The 19,568-nt window shown below is 45.7% G+C and overlaps 1 protein-coding gene across 4 annotated transcripts in view; it reads right to left on the reverse strand.

The window, feature by feature from the left end:
• The window catches only part of CPQ (carboxypeptidase Q), a 161,739-nt gene that overhangs the window by 136,318 nt on the left and 5,853 nt on the right, over nucleotides 1-19,568 (reverse strand). The window contains exon 2 of one of the 4 annotated variants that reach the window (XM_081919788.1): nucleotides 509-583. The exons of 1 other annotated variant lie outside the window; for it this stretch is intronic. The gene's annotated coding sequence lies outside the window, so the exon portion shown is untranslated. Of the gene's footprint in view, nucleotides 1-508; nucleotides 584-4,539; nucleotides 4,602-7,722; nucleotides 7,845-19,568 lie in introns of those variants that run through there. 2 more of the 4 variants (XM_081919789.1, XM_081919790.1) reach the window with 2 other exon arrangements.

Genomic DNA, 19,568 nt, shown 5'->3' on the forward strand with positions numbered 1-19,568 from the left:
CCATTATCCGTTCCTTTTAAAATTAACCAAGCTGCAATTAGAATGCTAAATATTACACTCTTATGCGTCGAATGGTAGGGGAGAGATAAAAGAAACCTATAGATGTATCTAAACTGACATTTAACAGGCTTTGTAACAATAGGACCTCACACTGGAATACTTTATTTTCTGCCAAAAAAAAAAGTTAAAACCCAGTCCCCGTTTCAGTTTTTTAAAACTTCATAACCCTTATTAAGAGCTAATTATAATTGTCATAAGAATAAAGCAGACTTATCTTTAAAGAACTAATCCCAGATGCAAAATTGAACTTTATTCTACAAAGAAGAATATTCTCAGCATCAAGTTGTTCCGTGCAGGGGCGGACTGCTAATTAGTTCATGTATTATTATTTTTTAAGTGCTTTGAAATTGCACAGGTTGGAAGGACTTTCTTCTGTATGTTTTGTGATTCTCTCCCCCCCCCCCCTTTAACGGACTACAGGACACAATCCACTGGAAGTATTTCTTACTTTCTGCACAAGCTGTATCATACCCTCCAACGCTCCTCTGCTGAATTTGGGACACATGTCTTTTGGTGCTTCACTCTCACAAGAGACAGATCTGAAGCGAGAGCACAGCCCCACTGCAAGCTTATCCTCCCTGAGTTTGGTGGCCGTGGCACTGGAGGAGGGGGGAATGGGACACTCTAGGATCAAACCAGAAGCCAGTATGGCTTCTGCAATTCCGGGATGTCCTGGGGAAATCGGGACACTTGAAGGGTATGCTGCATAGAAACGAATGGGGAAAACAGAAACACAGCTCTACAGGAAAGATTGTGCCACCAGAATGGTGAAAAGGAGTAGCTAATTCAGGGGTCGCCAATGCAGTGCCTGCGGGCACACATTAACCTGCAGCAGCCTCTGCTATCACCTGAAAGGCTCCATCTCCTCACTGAAATTAGACTTGACAGATAGAGGGCTACAGCAGAAGAGTCCCCGCCACTGCAACGTGGGGACAATTTTGGGGTGTGCATTGCACCCAGGGGAAGTTAATTCCCCCCAGACACTAATTGTTGTGACTGGACAATCTATCTGGAGTCTACAAGCATGGAGGAAAAATTAACCCTTACATTAAGGGGCCTCCAGCGTGGTGGTGGTGTTCACAACCATTTCTCTCGTTTGATGGCCTTTGAGCTAGATGGTGTTGTCTGCAGTTTAACTGGGCTATTAACAGGGTTAACCCACAGCTCCCTGGCCAGGCTTTATACACCGGCCTGCAGAAGGCCTTTAACTAGGCCAGAGTGATGCCTTCCAGATGCGGCTGGACTGCAATACCTATCATCCCCAACTATTGGCCATGCTGGCTGGGACCGATGGGAGTTGGAGTCCAGCAACATCTGGAGGCGACTGCACTGGCCACCCATGAACTAGGCCAAGGCTGGAGAGAAGGAGGGAGAACGGCTGGAAGCAGTGCACTGTGATTGAATGCAACATGGATAATACTGTGTCGACAGCTGACAATTTGATTCAGATCGCCAGCATAGCAGTTGTCTCAAGGTCAGGGAGTACTTCCCCCCACACACAGTTCCGTTTGCTCCGTAAGGGCAAGCCCTGCTAGCTCATCCACAGCCTCGAGAGAGAAAGAAAATAGCAACATATGAAGAGCTCTGATGGACCAAAGAGCCATCTGGTCCATCATTCTGTTTTCAAAACTGGCTAGCCAAATGCTTCTAGGAAGCTTAAAAGCAGAGCGCAAAAGCAAACAGATTTCCACCACCGCTTGTCCCAGCAAACATCTGATCTTCATCGCTATACTGACTCTGAACATGGAGCCTTCGTCTACCTGTCAAGTCTCATAGCATTAAAAAAGAGGGGAGAATCTGAACAGGTGCTACCCATAGATGTCCATCACAAAAGGATACAGAACAGGAAATGCAAACCAAGATGCTCTTGGCAGGGCCAGCATCATAGGCGTCTTTAGGTAGCTACTGGAGACCCAATGCCTGCCATGTAACCCAAGGGAGAATTAGGCCTCCCATCAACCCGCTGCCAACAGCTGCACAACCACCTCTCTAACTTGGCAGGATGACATTTCTGCTCATTTGTGTTTTGCTACAGTGCTACTTACACATTGCGAAACAGGGATAGCTAATCACCCACAGGCATGTAGAAATTGCTGTAATTCAAATAGAGGAAACACATCTCTCTAAAGGCAGACTTGCAGAAAACTTGCATATGTCTATTTACATGTAAGAATAACTACCATAATTCAAACATAAATACGGCCTGGTTGCCTGCTTAGTCCCTTGCTCTCCCTTCTTTTTATTATTTATCTATAAACTGGACTTGGGCCAGACAGCCTTCAAACTAGTGCTATGTTGAAACCTGGCCCCCGTTTCTCAAAAAATTACCTTCCCCTGAACAAGAGACTTCTCTTTTTCTGCCTCATTCTCCGGGTGCTTTAGAATTTCTTCAGAATTTTGGTTGCCATAGGTGGTGTGTCTCCTAGCTCCCCTTCCAGTAAACATTTCTTCAAAACCTTGCTGCCTCCAGGCTGCCTACACTTCCCAACCTGAAAAAGGTCCATAGGAGCTCACATAGCATCATGGAATCATAGAATTGTAGTGTTAGACGTGACCCAGAGGAACATCTAGTCCAACCTCCTGCAATGCATCTTAAAAAAATATTTAAAAATAAAAAAGCTTCACTTAAAACAAATTAGAGCCAGCACCGGTCAGGCACAGAGTAGGCGGCGGCAAGGGGTATTGGTACTGTTTGTTACCACGCTATGTATTTTTGCGTTTTTATATTGTAAACCACCCTGTGATCCTTGGATGAATTTAATTACTTCTTTGTTTTGTTTCTGCTCTTGTTCTCCTTAAGTATTTAGTGCTTTTATATTGCATTTTTATGCTGTGAGCTGACATGAGATCTACGGGTGAAAGGTGGTATACAAATTCAATTAAATAACAATCCCCACCCACTCCACCCCACTTTCTTGTGCTAACAGAAGAACCCAACACTGGGCACCATGGGATCTTCTGGAAAAGCAAGGCTGAAGAGTTCAGGCAAAGAACTGATTTATGGGATGAAAAGACACTCACTCCTGACTACCTTGAAAGCACGACGAGGACAACAAAACCCTGCACTGCACCCCATGAGAATTTTCACCAAAAATTACTTCCTCCTTTAATAATTTACTGGTGTAATTCCTTTTCTCATTACCTGATGGAGAATACTAATGAAACACATGGGGGATAACTATTATTATTTAGCACAGCTCTACTTTAAACCAAAGACTGTCTTCTCTAAAGTAAGGTATCTGACCACCCCTAGTGACAATAGTCAGCCTCCACAGGTAGAAGCGCTTCCGAACAGCAGCTGTTGAGAGTGCTGCTGTGCTTGCTTCCTGCCAGTGGCGTTGCGGGGGGGGGTGCGCCCCGGGTTCCATGTCTTTGGGGGTGAAAAGAAGGCACTCTGTGGGTTGCTTGCCCTGCTGCCCCAGCGCAGTAGCGCAAACAGCCATCGTGTGGCCACAGCCACATGTGGAGGATCTTCCGTTTGAGGCTGCAGCCGCGAACAAAGGATCCCGTCACCATCTGTACAGCGTTCGAGCAGCGCCAGTGGCAAACCGCTACATACAATGCATGTGTGGTGTCGCACGCATGTGCTGTACATAGCGACGCTGAACATGCGCTGTACATAACGGTTTGCCACCAGCGCCACTGGAGCGCCGTACGGACGGTGGTGGGATGCCTCCACCGCCGGCAAGAGCCACTTATGGTGAGCCAGGGGCCCCTTCCCAGCCTCCCTCCCTGGCTCGCCGTAAGCAGCTCCCGCTTTGCCAGTGCCCCAGATGACGAGCTGTGCCACTATGCCAGTGCCCTGGCAAAGCGGCATAGCTCCTCCCTTCCCCCAACGGCTCAGGGTACTTAGGAGTCGCGGGGGCAGGGGCACAGAGGCATAGGAAGGGGGCGGACCACCCCAAGTGTCATCGCTGAGGGGGTGACATGCAGCACCCACCCACAACTCCCAAGCCTACTCCAAGCTGTCAATGTGGAGGGATGGCTTTTTTTTTTTTTTTGCACCAGAGTCTCTCACAGACCAGCCACTATGAGAACAAGATGCTGGACCAGATGGGCCACTGGCCTGATGCAGCAAGCTCTTCTTGTTATACAGTGGTACCTCAAGTTAAGGTCTGTTCTTAACCTGAGGCACCACTTTAGCCAATGGGGCCTCCTGCTGCCACTGCGCCACCGGAGCACGATTTCTGTTCTCATTCTGAATCAAAGTTCTTAACCTGAAGCACTATTTCTGGGTTAGCGGAGTCTGTAACCTGAAGCGTATGTAACCCGAGGTACCACTGTATTCTTAATGGTCCCCTAGCTAGCTACCGCCTGCCGTTCCACACACACAGTGCCCCCAACTGGCAATGCATTGTGGGGGAGCAGAAGTGGCATGCGTCAGCTGACACCTGTTAGCTGTTACTGCTCCTGCTACTACACTGAAAGGGGAGCCCAGCAACCCAGCCCAAGGTTTTGTGCAGATAAGGAAGCTCATACCTGTGGAGAGGGCAAACACACAGCCCTCCAGACCTCTCTGTCTTGGGACTTCCCCCAGCACCTCTCACCAGCCCTCCCTGTGCTGTTTTGCCTGTCCAAAATGAGTTCTTGATCTCTGATAAGGGCTCTTGCCTGCAGGATGAGGAGGGACATGCCATGTAGAAACTCGTGAACTGTATACCATGCGTTGCTCTGTCCACTTTCCAGCCTGCTCATCACAGGCATGTGGCCCTGAAATGCCACCCAGATGCACATGTGGCCTTTGGGAATGGTAAACCTCCCCCATCTCTGGTTTATGGCTTTCTTAGAATCAGAGTTGGAAAGGACCACAAGGGTCACCCAACCCTCTGCAATGCCCTGCAATCTTTTGCCCAACTTGGGGCTCGAACTCACAATCCTGAGATTAAGAGCCTCATGAGCCAGCGTGGTGTAGTGGTTAAGAGTGGTAGTCACGTAATCTGGGGAACCAGGTTCGCATCTCCGCTCCTCCACATGCAGCTGCCGGGTGACCTTGGGCCAGTCACACTTCTCTGAAGTCTCTCAGCCCCACTCACCTCACAGAGTGTTTGTTGTGGAGGAGGAAGGGAAAGGAGAATGTTAGCCGCTTTGAGACTCCTTCAGGTAGTGATAAAGCGGGATATCAAATCCAAACTCTTCTTCTTCTTCATGATTTATCAGCTGAGCTACCCCAGACTTCCTGAGTAATAAAGCCCAAACCACACTGGTTGGTAGCCTTGGTTGAACTCTTAACCATAGTGCAGCAGGTGGACGAAGCTTCTCAGGACCGTCCTCCTGCCACACCCACTCTGCAGCCCAGTCTGAGTCATGAAACCTGTCATTTCCATAGTTTATACAAGATAGGGAGATAACATGCTTAACCACACACATTAAGATAGGGAAGCGAACTTTGAGACAAAAAACATTTGAACAAGAGAAAAACATTAACAGGGTTACGCGAAATGTCGAAATCAGACCTTGGAGGAAATGAATTAGCATAAACCGGTGTCGCATAAAGGCTGCAAACATGTGCCAAACAACAATTTTCCCTTGACTGTTCCTCAACTGGCTTGGTTTCCAGACCCTTCCTTGATCATCTTGGTCGCCTTCTTCTGCACACCTTTCAGCTTGTCAATATCCTTCTTAAACTATGGTGCCCATAACTTTTTAAAAAAATAATAATAAATAAAACAAAATTTAAGCATGTGAGCTTAAGTGTCAGAACACAAAAATGACATCAAAGCATCAAAATAATTACCTAGGAGCTTCTTCATCAACCATGGGCTAAATGGAAAGAGACAGAGGCGCAGAGAGCGAGAGAGGGGGGGAGACAGTCTAAATGAAGAAAGCTTGAGCAATGCTTCTATTTTTATACAGAATTTCTAGAAATCCTTGTTGACGTTTGCAGATCAAAAGAAGCTAATTCATGATGCCGAATAGGAAATGTGGAAAAGAAACAATAGGCTCAGGTTGATATCCACTTAATTGCTAGAAAGGTCTCCTAAATCTGTGAATAATCTAATAATTTCCTAACGATGTTTTCCGTTTGATTCTCCTCCAAGGGATACAGGAAATCATATACCTGGGAGTACATGAGGTGGCTTGGATAACATCGGATTAGACTTTTAAAGCCCTGGGGCAAAGGAAAGAAACTTGCATGGTACACGGGGGCGTCTGGTACAGTTAGTAGCATCTAACAGTCAGCTTGTTATGACAGCTGTGGAAAAAGTTGGCTCAGAGGTTAGCTGAATGTGCAATATAAGAGGAATTATGGCGTTGTTGTTTTTAAGTTATGGGGTTGTTTCCTGTGATGGAAATAGAGCAGCAAAGGCTGAAAACGGAAGAAATTGAGGTATTTCTGAAAGCCTGCTCATACTTGTTCAATAAGAGTTATCTCTTTGTGTTTGGGGCTCAGAGTTGTGTTCTGCTATACATTTCAATGGATTTTGAACTGGTCAGCTTTGCCTCACGGAAACTCCCAAAGCTGATTTGTGTGTGTGTGTGTGTGTACACGTCTACACGTTTACACACACACACAAATATGGGGCTGCCACCCCTGTTTGCCAATCCCACTTACCTGCCAACCCTGCTTTCCCCACACCTGGTTGACCCCTCATCTCTTTACACCTGAACAACCTGTTTCCCTTTACCCCGCCCCACGCTCAGCCTCTTTTAAAGGAGGATGGGACGCGTTTCAGAGAGCAGTTTGGCAAACCACTTTCTGCAACACCTCTCCCTCTCTGTTACACCTCCCCATAGTTGTAGTTATGAACACATTGTAATAACACTTGGGGAGGCCCACAGCAGAGCAAAGAAGGGGTACGGCTGGGTGGGGGCTTGGAGGGTCAGATTTGGGCCCATCTCAATGGGGGAACTGGTCGGCCTTGCTCCTGGCTCCTAACCAAGCACATGCTTAGGACTAGAGCTGGGTGATATGTGGTTTTCAACATCACGATATATCACCAGCTAAACATTGCAATACAGTGGTACCTCGGGTTACAGACACTTCAGGTTACAGACGCTTCAGGTTACAGACTCCACTAACCCAGGAACAGTACCTCGGGTTAAGAACTTTACCTCAGGATGAGAACAGAAATTGTGCACCAGCGCAGCGATGCGGCGGCAGCGGGAGGCCCCATTAACTAAAGTGGTACCTCAGGTTAAGAACAGTTTCAGGTTAAGAACGGAACAAATTAAGTTCTTAACCCGAGGTACCACTGTATACTGATATATCACCATGTCTGAAATAAGGATCGAGTTATGTATAGGCATTGGTTGGCTTCATGGTTTTTCACACGTTGTGAGTTTTTCGTAGCACACACAAATAACAATTTGCAATATATTGACAGGTCAAAAACCTTGAAACCAATATCACAATATGACTTGAGACAGGTTTTGGACGATTTATCAAAATAAAGCCCAGCCCTACTTAGGACAGTGATGAAAGAAATAAAAAATGAATTGACCTAGAACAAGAGATGTACAAATATGGTTGTCTTAAAAACCTTGTTTGTTTATTTTCCTGCTTACTCTTGGAGATGTCCACTCTCAGGCCTGGAGCGAAGAAAGCAACGGTTGCAAAATATCAACATGCAACCCTTCTGCTTGTCAAGTGAATACTAAAACGGAGCAGCGCAGCAAGCAGCCTTCTCTATCAAGAAGCATAGCTTCTCAACCCCAATCTACCCTGGAAAATGCAAGTTTCTGGAGTCAAAAGTTGTAATGCGATCTCCCTAAGTTTCTCGAAACAGCAGTGAGCATGGAGCTGTCACTATCTGTCAGCTCTTGCACCGGCAGCTTGGCCAGCCCTGTGGAATTAGGGAAACCGAATACAATCAGACTGTCAAATCAAACAGCAGTTACAAAGGCATTTCTCGGGCACCCTCAAGCAGCATTCCCTGTGCAGTTCCGCTGCAGATAATGAACTCTGAACATTGCTGGGAAGCTTTCCTAGAAATGGCAAAACACCTCTTTTAATGCAATTTGCCGGGTTTTTTCCTCTTTTAATTTGCCAGTAGAATGGATGAATAACTTCTACTTAGGTTTCTCCTCTGAGCTGGAAAACAGTGGGATAACTACCATTTGTAAGATGCTGCCAGATAGTTTTATTTTTTTAATACTTATCCATATACTCACTGGAGCAAACCTGATACCAGACGCTGTAAATAACAAGCCGCACATTGTTCAGGACAGGTAATTTCTGTTGATTTCAGGTGAATTCAGAACAACAGTGTTAAACAACAAGGCTTTTTTTAAAAAGGGTCAGTTTGGAAGTATTTTGACTCGATATGCTGGTTTAAGTAACATGATTTTTTTTAAAATTAAATATACCCTGTTGTGTATCTCCAAGGAGATGGGGAAAATACTTGGCCTGATTTACGCATTCTGTTTTTGGGACATGGCTGTCTTCCCAGACATCACTCCTGGGTTTAAAAACTACTTAAGATGTAACAAGAGTTTAAGGGCTGTGCCCATGTTAGATTTATGCAACAAGGCCACACAGGGCTATAATTGTGGAAGTCATGATCCTCTGTCAGACCATTCCTGGAACTTGAATATTCCTTGGAGAACAAAATTGTGAGGGAGCTGGTTAATATTTCCGCAAAAGTCAGGAAAGCAGGTTACTTCATTTTCCTACTTCTGTATAACATCAAGTCTGCAACCCCTTTGGGGTGGGGAGGGAGAAGGTCTCAGTGGGTACCTGGGGGTACATTGGCAACCGCACCATAAGGCGTAAAAATCATATAAACCAAATGTAACATTAAAGAGGTAAAGGGACCCCTGACCATTAGGTCCAGTCGTGGCCAACTCTGGGGTTGCGGCGCTCATCTCGCTTTACTGGCCGAGGGAGCCGGTGTACAGCTTCCAGGTCATGTGGCCAGCATGACTAAGCCGCTTCTGGCGAACCAGAGCAGCACACAGAAACGCTGTTTTACCTTCCTGTCGGAGCGGTACCTATTTATCTACTTGCACTTTGACGTGCTGTTGAACTGCTAGGTTGGCAGGAGCTGGGACTGTGAAACAGAAGCTCACCCCATTGTGGGGATTCGAACCACCGACCTTCTGATCGGCAAGTCCTAGGCTCTGTGGTTTGACCCACAGAGCTACCCACGTCCCTAATGTAACATTAGTGGCATGGATATTGCCACCAGAGCTAGAGGGATGTGAACAAAGGAATCAACATTTGTGATGGGAATTAGCTGGCTTTTTAAGGTGTGCCACTTTGATAAGACAAACCCCGTATTTCAAAGGTGTAAAAACTACGTTTCAATTAGTCTGCTTGTCTGGAGGAAAGCATGCTCAGTTTCCTCTGTGGATCAAAGCCTGCCATCCAACAGCAGAAGCCTCAGAGCCCACATCTCGGCTTGTTTCCTGTCCTGTTGGATAAGTGATGCTAAATCAGTCTGAATGCCCAGTGAATGTTGTGGGAGGAATTAATGTTTGTTTAAGCAAAGTAAGCTTTCTGTTAAGTGTATGCACTTCCAGGGGATGGGATAGGAATCTGTCATTTGAAGCAAAGTTTCCTCAACTACCATCCTCATTGGTAAGGTCTGCAATGTTAATTCTTCTATTCCTGTTTATATATATATAAACACACAAATATATACAATTGCTACTCCATCTATTAACTGTGTGCAGCTGAAATTCTGCCAGTTTTCATTGGGTGATATTGCTGAGAAGCTGGGTAGCTTTTCCAGGCTATCAGATATGAACGACCCTTTTTGAATTCCTCCAGACACATGGTGGACTGACAATTGCCAGCTGTCTGAAGTTATGGAGTGACATAATTTGAATTGCATTCTATTGTAATGGGGAGGGGATCCTTTCTCCCTTTCCATTGGCACAGAAGCAATATGCTCTTTAGGCTAAGCACTGGGACTAAAAGGTATTTTATTTCAACCATGTGGACCTTGCATTCAGAATAGCTGTCGGTAGCTGTGATTTATTATCAACTAACAGGCCATTCAGATGTGCTGATGCCAGAAGCGGACAAGCTGGCTATTTTGCAATGAATTTATAGACTGTCCCTAATCCTCAGACCCACATTCCTCTTCTTTTATAGCCCCATGCAGAACCTTCTTGTGACCAATGGACCCTGGGGGTTATTTGGGCATAAGTGCCTCTGTCTACCAGTCAGACACATAAATTAATAACTTACCCCTTCCCAGGAGCTTGAGAAAAATCAAAGCTTAAACTTAAGGCAGGGTCAACAACTGCAGATGCTCTGCTGTGGCTGAAGGATGAAGAAATTAAGGCCGGAGAAAAGATTGGGTTGAAGTAAAAAGGTGGAAAACGAATAAGAACACAATCCTACACACACACACCCTTACCACAGTAGATAGCTGGAGATGTGGGCATAGAATGGAATACAGTTGCCCCTCCACAAGTGGAGAGCATTGCCTGGCAGAGGGTGGGGCATGACAAGAGCATTGTTTCGTCTCATTTCACTTTGAATTTGTATGCCGCTTTTGTGTACCGCTATACACAAGGTGGGAACGCAGGTGGCACTGTGGGTTAAACCACAGAGCCTAGAACTTGCCAATCAGAAGGTCAGCAGTTCGAATCCCAGCGACGGGGTGAGCTCCCGTTGCTCGGTCCCTGCTCCTGCCCACCTAGCAGTTCAAAAGCACATCAAAGTAAGGTAAAGGGTAAAGGGACCCCTGACCATTAGGTCCAGTTGTGACCGACTCTGGGGTTGCGGCGCTCATCTCGCTTTATCAGCCAAGGGAGCCTACGTACAGCTTCCGGGTCATGTGGCCAGCATGACTAAGCCGCTTCTGGCAAACCAGAGCAGAGCATGGAAACGCTGTTTACCTTCCCGCCGGAGCGGTACCTATTTATCTACTTGCACTTTGATGTGCTTTCGAATTTGCTCTCATCTTCCCTTTGAAGATGGGACGTGGGTGGCGCTGTGGGTTGAACCACAGAGCCTAGGGCTTGCCGATCAGAAGGTCGGCGGTTCAAATCCCTGTGACGGGGTGAGCTCCTGTTGCTCGGTCCCTGCTCCTGCTAACCTAGCAGCTCGAAAGCACGTCAAAGTGCAAGTAGATAAATAGGTACCACTCCGGCGGGAAGGTAAACGGCCTTTCCGTGCACTGCTCTGGTTCGCCAGAAGCAGCTTAGTCATGCTGGCCACATGTACGCTGGCTCCCTCGGCCAATAAAGCGAGATGAACACTCGGCCACGACTGGACCTAATGGTCAGGGGTCCCTTTACCTTTATACACAAGGTGCTTACAAGGCGAATAAACAGGAAAATACATAGCAAGGATCACACATCTCTCAGGGTCGAGCCAAACGTTGGACAAAAGATTCCTGCACTGCAGGGAGCTGGAACAGATGACCTGCTGTGGTAAGGTTACCAGATGTCCCCGTTTCCCGGGGACAGTCCCCGGATTTACAAATCAGTCCCCATACAAAATTCATTGAAGTTGAAAAGTGTCCCCCAATTCATTGAAAAAAAATCTGGTAACCTTATGCTATGGTCCCTTCGAACCCCAAATTCTATTATCTTATTAACTATCCAATGCAATGCAAATAAGCCATAATAAAAAAAAATGACTTTAAAAGAAACAACTTGGATAAATTAACATTCAGTGCTCCATTTTGAATATAATATTACACATTACATCAGCAAATAATATGCGGAAATTCACTCCCAACAGCTACAAGAAATCATTACTTGTCTATAATCAATAAAAACAACAGCAAGTCGCAATACTTTTTAATTTTAAAAAAATGCAAAAAGTCCAAATTGAGCAACCAAGTCACATACAACATTAATTTTATAATTTTTGCGTGAGCGGCAGCATCACACACCTGGCTTCCCAAATCTGAGTGTCGCTGTCATTTAACAAAAGGAGGTGAGACACAGGAGGCGCAGTTGGCGTGGGGGTGGCGTCAAGCAGACATTCCTGTCACCGGGCCCACACCATACTGACTTTCCCACCATTCTAGGGCTGCCATACATCTGGATTTTTGCCAAATCGGCAAAATGTCCTGGAAAAACTGGACTTAGGGCAACTAGGGCAATCTTTTAAAGAAAAATGCTTTTAAAATCCAAAAAAGCCCAAACACTTGTGGGGGTTTTTTTTGGGGGGGGAGAGATGTTTCCAAAAATGGTCAACAACTTAGTCCAGATTTTCACTTTTGGGAATATGGCAACCCTACACAACTCATCTCTATCAGTAAGCAGCAACAATGCTCACTCTTGGGCAGCCCACTGTGCAACAACGTCCCACTTCTGGCCCAGTTCCGAAATGCCTCATTTGGCCCAATGTTTGTTTTCTGCCACGGAGGAGCCCCCTCCCCCAGCCCTCCACTCCATCAGAAAAGCCATTTACTCACTTTTTTTAAGGATCCTTTTGTCCTTGTTATCAAGGATACCAATTTACTTTAAAAATTTCAGCAGTTTGCAATGCTAAATCCCATTGGACTCAACCCATCAGGTTCTCAGTGATCATTGTCACCACATTTTCTATGCATGCTTTCAACCCATTCTGATTTTTTCCAGAGGGTATTGTGCCACAGTCTACCTCAGCTAGTCACAACTGACGTTAAAAGCGTGGTTTTCTTCATTGTTTCAAAAAGCACTTTCATTTTTTTAAAGTGCCGATTCTAGCTCATTTTAATTCCTGCGAAAACACCCCATTTTAGCACGGCAGAGGACCCTTTTTGAGTAAGGTAGAGGAAGCGCAGCAGAAGGCACTCATAACGATGAATGAATTCCTTCCAGTAGCACCTTAAAGACCAACTAAGTTAGTTCTTGGTATGAGCTTTCGTGTGCACACTTCTTCAGATACCTGGTATCTGAAGAAGTGGTATCTGAAGAGGTATCTGAAGAAGTGTGCATGTACACGAAAGCTCATACCAAGAACTAACTTAGTTGGTCTTTAAGGTGCTACTGGAAGGAATTTTTTTTGTTTTGACTATGGCAGACCAACATGGCTACCTATCTGTAGATGAATGAATTAGTCATTGACTCTTCCATTACACTGCCAGCACTGCAGTTCAACTCTGAGAAAGTTCATTCTGACTTAAAGCTCTTCGTCAGCTGGAGGACTTCAGAATTATCCTCAGGATGGCATACCAGGGACTGTTTTTCATATTTTAGTTCTATGCCATAGTCTCAACCTCTTTCCAAACCATAGAGGCAATAGTATACAAAAGACTGGTAAGGGGACACAGGCAAACCGAGTGATCTTTTTGGTAACTTTGGTGCCGTTGACTTCACCCCCGGAGGCACACTCCATTGTCTCTTGAGACAGATGGATGCCACCAACAAGAAACTGTCACAGGCGCCACAAAATACAGTTCACGGGGGGGGGGGGAATCAAATGATGCTCAGGACTACCCTTCCTTGCCCGCCCCGCCCCCCCACAACAGGTCAAACACCTATTTCCAATCCAAAACAAAACACAGGCAAAAAAGTAAGCTACCCCTATCTGAAGTCATAAAAATGTAATTAATCAAAAAAATAAAAGGAGAGACCGGGGGGGGGGGCTTGGCAGGCACAAGGGGGGCACTTGAAGGTGCCACAATGCCCACAGGCACCACAGTGGGGACCCCAGTTCTGTCTGAATGGGCTGCTGCCATTTGCTGTTTTAATTTGCTGGGTTAGTTTGCAAATGTTTATTATTATTTTGTCAACTGCATGTTTTATATTTTATTGATTACTAAATAATAATAATAATAATAATAATAATAATAATAATAATAATAATACATTGTGCTTTTTTGTTTCTACCCTGGGAACATACATTTACATTGAACGTACGGGATACAAATGAAATAAGCAGATAAATATGCTCCCACTTAGAATACTAGCAGCCACATTCTCATTTTTTGAAACAAGAAAATGTTTATTTTAGAAAATAAAGGTATTGAATCACAATGTGTCCTATAAAGTATAAATTGTTCCTCCTTCTGGCTGCCAGACTACGAAGCCATGCCATTTGCTTCCCTGTTTATGTCCCAGTGGCCTCAGTTCAGGACTCTTGAGCTGTGCGCTGCAACGGCTGCTGATGCTGTATTCAAGCCATAAATCTCCGAGGGTGGTTTCGCTTTGAGGCAGGAACACCTGACCAAGGCTTGCATGGGCCATCTGGCAGAGACAGGTAGCAGGCCAGATAGAGCCATCTCCTCATGTTCCAAAGACATGCCAGATTTGTCCTTTTGTTGCGAAGATGTAAACAAATGGTGAGGAACCTGGATTCTGGTACATGAAACGCAAGAAATAACTCTGGGGGCTAGTGGCAGGTCCCCACCACACAATATTTCCCATTACCACATCTGCTCCCCCAGCTTTCAGACACAATTTACATTCTGCACAGAAGGGGTGGATAACGTTTTTTTTCCCAGCCTGAGAGGGCTGCATGGAGGGGCCAGAAGCCAAGGTGAGCAAAACAAGGGAGAGTGACTCTTAACTTTGCTATATTCCAACTGTGCAAAAAAGCCAGAGGCACAAAAACCTTCCCATCTTCTTTCCAAGCAAGCATGAGGCATTGCCGCCATTCAAGGGCGCATTTCAGCCAGGCAAAAAGCCCTTGAGGAACGCATGGAACAGGATTGGTGGAAAGTGTTGTCTGTGGGGATTATGATCTTGGGCAGGGGTCAGCAAACTTTTTCAGCAGGGGGCCGGTCCACTGTCCCTCAGACCTTGTGGGGGGCCAGACTATATTTTGAAGGGGGAAAATGAACGAGTTCCTATGCCCCACAAATAACCCAGAGATGCATTTTAAATAAAAGGACACATTCTACTCACCTAAAAACACACTGATTCCCGGACCATCCACGGGCCAGATTTAGAAGGCGATTGGGCCGCATCTGGCCCCCGGGCCTTAGTTTGCCTACCTATGACCTTGGGAGTCTCAGGGGCCAGTCATAGGGGTGGAGCTACAATGAAACTAATGGAGCTTAAGCTCTAGGGCCCCTAATCCCAGAGGGGCCCTAGAAGAGACTTTAGTCCACATTGCTTCAAAATTGGGCCTAGTAAACCTAATTTGAGTTGCATTGATTTGAGACAAATTTATTCATTTTGTTGTTGTGTGTATTTCAACAATCCCAAAGTCTGAAAGTCAGTAGCACAGATGTTGTAAGGGTGTGGTGATCTGTCATGGAACAGCCCCATGGAAGAAGAGAACAGTGGTTACCTAGACCTCCTTGCTGGTAGGGACATCCTATTCCATACCCTCCAACATTTCTCTGATCAAAATAGGGACATCCCAAGGAAGACTGGGACATTCTGGGATCAAAACAGAAACCTAGATGGCTTTTGTTAATCTGGGACTGTCCCTAGAAAATAGGGACACTTGGAGGGAGGTCTACAGTACTTGGTCCTTTAAATAATGGTCCTTATCATCCCTTCACTCCCCCCAAACAATTTCCCCCCTCAAATTGTGTCCATAATGTGCACTCCCTAAAGAGGTAGCCAATGTGGTGCCCTCCATATGTTAAAGACCTCAACTCCCATCAGCCCCATCCAGCAAGGTCAATGGACAGGAATGATGGGAGTTGTAGTCCAAAACATCTGTAGGCACCACACCAGCTACCCCTGCCCTGAAGCTTCCAAGTTTAATAGGAAAAGGAACGTGTAAGAGCAGAGAAACCATTTTTCCTCTCCCTGTATATTTGGCTCTCTTAATCGACGGAGCAGATTTACGCCTTTAATGCCCTTTCTGGAGTTAAACCAAAGCTTTAATGAAATAGTGTTTCCAAAAGTGTATTTTGTCAAGGGAACGTTTCCAAATCTAATTCTCAAGATACTTCATTTGCATTGAATTATTCCGCCACCAGAAAGAAACACAGCCCAAAACGTACACCTGGCAATCACACAGCTGCCTCAGCAAACCGCAGATGGGAGGGAAGCTCAGATAGACGAAAAAGAAAGTCAACCACAAACGCCACAGGCTGTAAGGATGACGTGAACCTAAACAGAGTCAAGAAAGTACACTTAGCTCCAACTGCTATCTAGACTTTGCCATCAACTGGGGTACAAAGGGTGACTGGGAGGCTGTGCCCACTGCCTCTCAGCAAAAGCATAATGCCACAGCTCTGGAATTTTGTGGGGTCTCTTGTTAACGGTCCCGTGTGACACCTTTCAGACTAGCCGAGTCAGGCTGCAATCCTGCACATAGTTAACGGGGAGCAAGCCCCATGGAAATCAGGGGCTTACTTCTGAGGAATGCACAGTGGCATGGAGTCATTAAAAACTAACAGCAGGGACTCCTTCTGAACCACAGACACTTTTCAGTGTTAGTGATATGCAAACTGCATGCTAAACCACAATACCTAAGTTTAGGTAATATCTTTGCAAGATGCAGAGAAAACCGGAACAACTTGGGCATGCTTCTGTGACCTCGTAGCAGTTCCATCACATCTGCCACTGAATCCAGGCAATGACCCACCTCAGACTTGTTTAGCTTGAGCAAGGTGCTGGTCTAGCGGCTGAAACGACTCTACGTTATTCAGCCATGAATATTCAACAGGAGAGCTCTGAATACTGAAATTCGCTTCCCTCACCTGATACAGACCCAAAAGCTTTGCTTTGTACAAAAACAAGCAGTTATTCATCAACAGAGGGTGGAAGCTTAAATTAGTTGCTTGTGGCTATCTGGACAGCCGAGAGAATTCAGCTGCACATATATAACTGCACTTTGCACACCAACAATTAATTCACTTTAGACCAGGCTCCCCTATTACTCACACGTAGGCCAAGCCAGCCATTTTTCAGCGCTTTCTTCATGAGAACAATGGAGAACTCACTTAGTAGGGACGTTTTAGCTCGTGATAAACTTCCAAAGCATGTTTTTCCATGCAAACATTAATATGTCTAGGACGGCGGCAGTATTTTCAAAGTTATGGTGCAGGTGCAAACACAGTCTTTGTAAATTGCCAGAATAAATCAAAATTACTGTTCTAAGAAATATCTGCCCTGCTCTCAAGTGTGCCTGACATCATGCATGATGCACGTTCTGGCATTTCAGAAACTAGAATTCCGGTTTGTTTAATTTCACACTAAAGGGAGTAGCATCTGTAAAATACTGCTTTCCCAGAAATAAGTGGGATGGGGTGGGAATTATTTCAAAGGAGACAAAGAAAGGGGTGGTTTGTAAAAAGGAAAAGGAAATATATTATTACTTAAAATGTTAGGTGAAATCGGATCCTCCCTTAAAGAGGGCACGTATTGCGGTGAGACCTGGACAACCGACACCCTGTGTTGTGAGTGGGTACATTGGTCAGCCACAACACCTGATTGGTAGGTCCCTCGAAGCTGGGTGCAATCTGGCCAATGGGACGCAGTCTAAACAGTTCGAGGGACCTATTTATGCCCATGCACATGACCCAGAGCTTCCTCTTTCAGCGCATGCATTCGGAACACCTGCCCACCTCTCCCTACTTTTAGGGCTTGTTGCGCTTGACCTTGCTATGCCGTCGTGTGTCGTCTGTTGTTGGGACAGGGGCATGGAAGGAATTTTCCCCACTTGGCTGATTGGCTGTTGCCATTTGGGTTTCGCCTGCTGTGTAGCAAATCGTCACAACTTGTAAGGTTGCAGATAGGCTCTGGTTCGGGGATAGGGATGGGAGAACGCTCTCGCCATCCCTATGTGAATGGTATTCCGTTAAAGGAATCCAGGGACGCGATGGTTTGGTCAACCCCTGTGAGAGGGTTGTGCCCATGCCCGAGTCCAGGGAGACATTTGGGTGGTGGAGTTAGCCTGTTCCTGGCTCTCCGCTTATCCAGATGTCCTCCCTAGGCTGACCTATGCTGGTGCCCTGGCTCAGCGCTACCTGCATGGCAGGGAGCTAGGCGAACCAGAGCCTATGCAACCAGCCACTTTCTGTAATCAATAAAGTTGTGGCCGAAATTCTGCCAAAAACCAAACCAAAATTTTGAGTCAAGTGTGAATTTATTTAGGGGGAGGTTTCTGGGTCTGTACACGCAAAACATCACACACTGGAAGCATGGTTTCAGAGCTGCTAATCGTAGTCCCTATGCAAGGAAAAACAAGGCCAGCCTGAGTCAATGGCAGTGTACAGATCTGCTGCCTGAGGCAATCACCTCACCCCCACTTTATGGGCAGGCCAGCAGGCCCCATGGAAGGTGGTAAGAAAACTTCCATAAGGATATACTCCTACACCCAATGAATTCCTTTTTATTTCAGAAGAACTTACATCTGAGTGAATATGCAGAGAACTGGGAGCCATGAGTGTCCCCCTGAGAGGAGTGACTTTGTTTCCATGTCCAGGAGTGTGGCCTTGTGTCCTACTTTATAGAGAGCAGTCCTCTATTTTAAGAAGTCCCATTTCAAGATCTGCCTGGTATCCAGTTTAAAGATGAAGAACTGTACAAAAATAAAGGAGGAGAGCAGGTTCCTTGAAGTCTTCCCACCAACATTTAGCACTCGGACAGCAGACTGAGCAGAAACACAGGTCTTCTGGTCATATAGCCTTTCCCTCTACAGTGGTACTTCGGGTTAAGAACTTAATACGTTCTGGAGGTCTGTTCTTAACCTGAAACTGTTATTAACCTGAAGCACCACTTTAGCTAATGGGGCCTCCTGCTGCCACTGCGCCGCTGCTGTGCGATTTCTGTTCTCATCCTGAAGCAAAGTTCTTAACCCGAGGTACTATTTCTGGGTTAGCGGAATCTGTAACCTGAAGCTTCTGTAACCTGAAGTGTCTGTAACGCAAGGTACCACTGTATAGTCACATGTTATATTTCTGCTTAAATATTTCTGTTTAATTCTATAGCTTCAGCAATGCATCTAAATGAGATATGCACATGCTATGCCAATCTGGGTTCTTTTAGGGAGTTAAGCATTTCCTCTCCTCTTTTTTGAAAGGGCGGGCAACCCAACAAATGAGAAAAGTCATCTCTCTCTCTCTCTCTCTCTCTCTCTCTCTGGTCTCCATCTACCTGACTTGGAGGAGGGGCTCCAATTGCGACTGTAAAGTTCCACCAGGCTAATTCAGTAGGAGCAATCCTCCAGACAGCTACGTCCAAAGCTGTTTAGGGCTTTATAGACAATGACCAGCATTGGAAACAGATGGTAACCATTGTATCTGTTTATGTACTGGTGAGATATATTCCCTAAAGCCAGCCCCAATGAGTAACCTAGCAGCAGCATTTTGTTCTAACCAAAGATTAGGGATGGGTAATATCTGGTTTTCAACATCGTGACACATCACCAGCTAAATGTTTTAATATACCTATATATCACAATGTCTGAAATAATAATGGAGCTCTGTAGAGGCATTGGCTGGTTTCACGGTTTTCCCCACATTGTGAGTTTTGCATAGCACACACACACAGAGAAACAATATATTGCTATATCGCCCAGCCCTACTGAAGACCCTGTTAATTCTTCAATGCACTATATCCTAAACAGCTGAATAGACCATGAATTTTACACAACTTTCCCATCCCTTAGCTTTGATTCGCTAAATGCACAGCGTACAGTGACATTTTCAGAGCTTCGGTCATGTCTCCACAAAATCAACCACACCAAATCCTCTGCTTGCAACCACAGC

The sequence above is a fragment of the Podarcis melisellensis genome, assembly GCF_964234715.1.
Source record: "Podarcis melisellensis genome assembly, chromosome: 7".
Taxonomy (NCBI): Eukaryota; Metazoa; Chordata; class Lepidosauria; order Squamata; family Lacertidae; genus Podarcis; species Podarcis melisellensis.